The 6,308-nt window shown below is 43.0% G+C and overlaps 1 protein-coding gene across 2 annotated transcripts in view; it reads left to right on the top strand.

The window, feature by feature from the left end:
* CASP8 (caspase 8) overlaps positions 1 to 6,308 on the top strand; it is a 32,880-nt gene that overhangs the window by 7,205 nt on the left and 19,367 nt on the right. The window lies entirely within an intron of this gene.

Here is a 6,308-nt window from a genome sequence, read left to right as displayed (position 1 = left end):
ACCACAATGCCCGGCTATTTTTTGGTTGCTGCCGTCATTGTTGTTTGGCGGGCCTGGGCTGGATTCGAACCTGCCAGCTCAGGTGTATGTGTGGCTGGCGCCTTAGCCGCTTGAGCCACAGGCGCCGAGCCCAAGACCAGTTTGTTGAAAGAAATGTTTATAAAGCACTGAACTGCCAAAACACTATGTGCTCAAACTGGTCTATAAATCAACACCTGAAACCAAGGATTCTTTAAAGAGGTGCTTATATTTATGGTATCCCATGATTAAATGTATACTCAATTGCTTTTAAAAATATATATATCACACAGGTAGTAGAATACCAGCCTTCTTATATTTCTAACATAAAATACTATCTTATTTAGCATATGAAACTATGCTACTGAAAACTAATTTTATCCCAATGTTTACAACCCATCATGTGGGACTTTGAGGCGCATTAATCTCACAACATTCCTAAACAAGATGAAAAAAAAACACAAGCACTAGAATATAGATTATTGGTGACAAAAAGTAGAGGCACAGCAATTTCATGACTAAGGGCAATTATGTCTTTACACTTAAACTTGAGGTCTTTCATTGATCCAAATATAAAAATAAGGCCAGACATGGTGGCTCACGCCTGTAATCCTGGCACTTTGGGAGGCTGAGTTGGGTGGATTGTTTGAGCTCTGGAGACTAGCCTGAGCAAGAGCAAAACCCTGTGTCTACTAAAAATAGAAAAACTAGCTGGGCATTGTGGCAGGCACTTGTAGCCCTAGCTACTTGGGAGGCTGAGGCAGGAGGATTGCTTGAGCCCAAGCATTTGAGGTTTGAGTGCTATGCCATCATAACACTCCACCCAGGGTAACAGAGTGAGACTGTCTTAAAACAAAAACAAATGTAGAAATAAGAATTATTTATAAAAGTTCGATAAGTAAATCAGATCTCCCCAAAATTTCCTACCAAATTTTCACTGATAAAAGCACTGACAAGAGGCCAGGCAATGTGGCTGTCCCCTATAATCCTAGCATGCTGGGAGACTGAGGCGGGTGGATTGCTTGAGCTCAGGAGTTCAAGACCAGCCTAAGCAAGAATGAGACCCTGTCTCTACTAAAAACTTAGAAAAACTAGCTGGGCGTAATGGCACATGCCTGTAATCCCAGCTACTCAAGAGACTGAGGATTGCTTAAGACCAAGAGTTTGAGGCTGCTGTGAGCTACAATGATTCCAGGGGACTCAACCCAGTGTAACAGAGTGAGACTCTGCCAACAAAACAAAACAAAATAAAACAAAACAAAACTAAACTAAACTAAAAAAACCTGACCCCTTCAAGTCAGGATTAAATTTTTTCAAACAAATGTTGAAGATACAGTTGTTTGAATTCTAATTTCCCCCTTTCCTCTATACCAGTGCAACCCACAGCCCTTGCTGATAATATCCTCTCTATTTGCATATAATAGCTGGTAGAAAAGACAGTGGAATATTATTATGTGTGTACCTTCGGATGGCGGAATTATAAGTAATTTCTATTTTCCTTTTTATCTTTTCTGTATTTTCTAAACTGAATACGCTATAGATTGTTATTCTCAGGAGAAAACAATTGTGGGGAAGAAAAAGGAAGTCCTGCTTTCATTTGATTCCTTGGTTGATTTTATTCTGTAAGATGAGATTGTAACAGAGGTCAGAATTGGTTTAAAATTCTAAAAACTGTTGGCCTGGTGGTACAAGTCAGAACCAGCATTTGAATGAAAATGGGTCCTTAAACAGAGATTTTATTTTAGGTGTAGATACATTTAGAATAAGTAAAGTACCACATGCACGTGGTAAAAATTCAGACCGGATGGAGCTGTATAAAAGAGGTTGGAGCATAAAGCACATCCCACGGTCACGGCCACTCCGAGGTCTCCCACACACATGGCCAGCTCCGCTGTTCCTCTCCCCTGAAGTGGCGTGTGTGTGCTTTCTGTCAGAGCTCTTCTGTGAATATATAAATACGTACAGTAACCCCTACATTATGTAGGTCACACCTACTCAACCACATTGCTCTTCTTATTCTAATAGCTGGATAGAGTTCCAGTAAATATTAATGGCTTACCTAACTTGACTGATCAATAATTATTTCTACTGTTTTGTAATTTCAAGCAATGCTTCCATACATAGAGGGTGCCAAAAAAGGTATACACATTTTAAGCCAGGAAAAACTGTATTAAATTGTAATACTCAGTAAATTCCAATGACATTTGCTATCTTGCAGACTGTATCTCTTGTAATATCAGAAGTCAAATGTGACTTGAGTATGACACCTGTAATACAGTTTTTTCCTTTTTTTTTTGAGACAGTCTCAAGCTGTCACCCTGGGTAGAGTGCCGTGGCATGATAGTTCACAGCAACCTCCAATTCTTGGGCTCAAGGTATCCTCTTGTCTCAGTTTTTCTACTTTTAGTAGAGACAGGGTCTCAGTTTTGCTCAGGCTGGTCTGGAACTGGTGAGCTCAAGCTATCCACCTGCCTTGGCCTCCCAGAGTACTAGGATTACTGGCGTGAGCCACCACGCCTGGACTCCTTTCTTTTTTTTTTTTTTTTTTCTTTTTTGAGACAGAGTCTCACTATGTCACCCTTGGTAGAGTCCTGTGACATCACAGCTCACAGCAACCTCAAACTCTTAGGCTTAAGCAATTCTCTTGCCTCAGCCTCCTACTAGCTGGGACTACAGGCACCCACCACAACGCCTGGCTGTTTTTTTGTGTGTGTTTTTTTTTGTTGTTGTTACTGTTGTTATTGTTTAGCAGGCCCTGGTGGGGTTCGAACCCACCAGCCCCAGTGCAGGTGGCTGGCCCCCTAACTACTGAGCTACAGGCCCAAGCCTGTTTTTTTCCTTTCTTAAAACGTGTATACATTTTTTTTGCACCCTTTGTATTTAGTCTTCCCTATATTTAATCTCTTAGATCTTTTAGTTTCTGAGAGACATGTGCAAAATTTTTATTCTTTAGGAAAACAGTAGTTTTATGTTCTTTTTAACGTTTAGATTTTAATGCTTTGTTTCCTTTTAAGAGCCCAAGTGTGAGGGTGCTACTCCCGCAGGCTGGTTTTCTTGTCTGCAGGGGTGGGTGGCAGAAGGGGAACTGTGTTGTCCTCCTTGGCCATCCCCCAGGTCTCATTTCCTGCCAAGAACACACCCAAGCTACCGTTTTAACAGTAATTTCATTTTCACAGATAATAGGTGCAGATGTTCACATAACACATTATATAAAAAGGCAAATCCCTTTTGCTCACTCCTTCACCCGCCAAGCCTTGGTTTTCTACACCATTCCTCAGGGGGTGAAGTGAGTTTGATATGTCTCCTTCCAGGAGGAGGAACCTCCATCCCTTTTATTTCTTACTTTTACATAGATGGCTGTAGTCTCTGAAAATCTACTGTATTGCTTTGGTATTTAAAAAAAAAAATAGCTGGTATGATTTTTTGTTTTAGTGCAACTAGCTTAATTTCTATTTCAGAAGATAGAGTGCATTATTCTCAACTGCTGCAGACTATCCCTAAGTAAGACTGCACTTTAGGTTGTCTCACCATTCCTTTACTGAAGGACACAGGGTTGTGTCTGTTTGTTCAGGGTCACACAGGATGCTGTGGTGAGACTCCACAGATGTGCCCTGTTGAGCATACATGTATTTCCGTGGGGTGTTATTTCAAGGAATGGGCTGACTAGTTTGTTCTCCTGTATGTCTAGCAGTTTTTATTTGTTGTCCTTTGAACGTGGGCTGTTAGGTGCTGGCAATATTTTGATGATAATTGACTGCTTTTACAGTAAAAGATGTAGGTTAATGCAGGGTGTACCCTTCTGAGTCATTGTCTCTCACTTTCCTTACTTACAAACTGTCTCAACAGTGATGTAACTTTTAGATCAAAATGGAGGAAAGAGGTTTTCCTCATTATTCTAACAATTTATTCTAAGAGAATAATCTGGGATGTGCGCAAGATGAATGAAAAAGCCTGTCAATGCAGTGTTATTTTTTTTTTTTAATTTTTGAGACAGAGCCTCAAGCTGTCCCCCTGGGTAGAGTGCTGTGACATCACAGCTCACAGCAACCTCCAACTCCTAGGCTCAAGTGAGTCTCCTGCCTTAGCCTCCCAAGTAGCTGGGACTATAGGCGCCCACCACAAGGCCCGGCTATTTTTTAGTTGCAGCCGTCATTGTTTGGCGGGTTGGGCTGGATTCGAACCCGCCACCTTAGGTGTATGTGGCTGGCGCCTTAGCCACTTGAGCCACAGGCACCAAACCTTTTTTATTTATTCATTTATTTTTTATTTTATGCAGTGTTATTTTTTAATAGTAAAGAAACAGAAGATTGCTTACAATAAACTTTGACATATCCACATGCTAAAAATTAAAAACATTAAAAATATACCAGAGAAGAATATTTTAATCGTAGGTAGTAAATTTTCATCATTAAAATGAAAGGAAAAACAGCAACAACAGATGCACATACCTGCCTATGGCACCTGATTTCAGTTTTTACAAAATCAGTGCGTATGTGTGTGTGGGGCTTATGATGATGGGACCACATCATTCATGTATTTTCAATTTTTACAAACAAAACCACGAGGACGGGCTCCATGGCTCAGGCCTATAATCCTAGCACTCTGGGAGGCCTAGAGGGGTGGATTGCCTGAGCTCAGGAGTGGGGAGACCAGCCTGAGCAGGAATGAGACCTCTATCTTTAAAAATAACCAGGCGTTGTGATGCCTGTAGTCCCAGATACTCCGGAGGCTGAGGCAAGAGGATTGAACCCAAGAGATCGAGGTTGTTGTGAGCTATGAGGACATGGGACTCTACCACTTTATGGAGGGGAACAAAGTGAGACTCTGTCTCAAAAAAACCCCAAAAACCAAAAACAGCAAAACAAAACCCAGAACTATAGTAGTCAGGAGGGGGAAAGGTGTTTTTCAAAGGAGAACTAAAAGTTTTCAAAGTCTTTTGGACCACTTTTAAAAAATATGAAAATTTAGTCGAATGTCCAACTCAACAGTATTTTTACTTTAGCCTAGAAATAATAGATGTAGAAAGTGCGTGAGCTGCGGCTCGCTCCATCACTGCTTCTAGGGGTCAGGGTTTGCATCTTCAGCCCTGAGTGTTAGAGAATGCCAGAGGTTAAGGGCACGGGAGGCGGGAGGCACCGGACCCCTCTGCTCTGTCGCAGGAGGAAACAGGGCTGAATAGCTTAAGATTATTTGAGGGTTAGGAAGTGTCCAGGGAAGGGGACTGTTTTCTAGCTTAAGGTTTTCACGTGGCAACTGTCCAGGGCCACCTCTCATCAGAAAGGGAGCTCCTGCTAAGGCTTCGCTGATTCTAGTGCAGTTTCCACCTTTCAGCTGAACAAACGGGAAAACTGCGAGAGAGAAGTGCCCAGGGTCCTGTGACCGTGGGGCGAGGGCCTCACGGAGGAGCGAGCGGAGCTTTTCCTTCTTGCAGGTTATATTTGTTTGGCATTCTATGCTGGCTGGGCTTTACTCTAAATGCACTCGAGGTGTTACCTCACGTAGTCACAACGACTTCAGGAGATGGGTATTCTTTCCCATTTTACAGAGCAGGAAAAGAATGCCTTGGGGAAGTGAGCCGCCCACGGCAGGCGCTGGTGTCACAGTCGTGTCTGATCAAAGGTTCAGACCCGGCTCCTAAACTCCGCACCGCTGCATCCCGGGCAGTAGCTGCGTCCCCGGCAGTAGGCGGCCAAGTCTGGGTTTAGTTCTTAGGAAGGATTGGGCGTCAACACCGCTCCCGGGCTCCTTTCACTGCAGAGCAGGAAGGGTGGGGGAGAAACGGTTCAGGGTGGTTGAGCCTTGGGGCTCAAGAGAAAATCAGGACCCTGGGCCAGTGGTATGAAAACTGGAGTTTGCTGAAGCACTGCCCTCTCCTTTAAAAACATGCTTGCAAGTGAAAAGGCCACATACCCTGATTTAGACAATCTAAAGGTTGAAAGGGCTGTCAGGGTTGACTGGTTCAGTTTCCAGGCTTAGTTTCCTGAGCAGGTGATGATACTGGAATTTTGTCTTCAGTAGGTCCTTGGTCTGGGTGATTTGAAGAATGAATCCACGGACCACCGATCAGTAGTAAGACAGGATTTATTTAAGAATACAGAAACCCCAAAACTCCTGGCAGAGAGAAACAAACCAAGTTGGGAAAAGCTCTCTCTCCCCCTCTCTGTCTCTCTCCAGGCTCTTTGTCCAGGGGTATATATAGTCACATGGGGTCTTCTGTAGTTACATTTAGAGGAAACTCAGTAGTTACATTCAGCAGGGACTTGTTAGGAAATGAATGGCTACAATCCCTA

The sequence above is a fragment of the Otolemur garnettii genome, unplaced genomic scaffold, assembly GCF_000181295.1.
Source record: "Otolemur garnettii isolate 467f Iridium unplaced genomic scaffold, OtoGar3 scaffold00013, whole genome shotgun sequence".
Lineage (NCBI taxonomy): Eukaryota > Metazoa > Chordata > Mammalia > Primates > Galagidae > Otolemur > Otolemur garnettii.
Note: the sequence above shows the minus strand (reverse complement) of the source record. Positions and strands in the feature narration are given on the sequence as shown.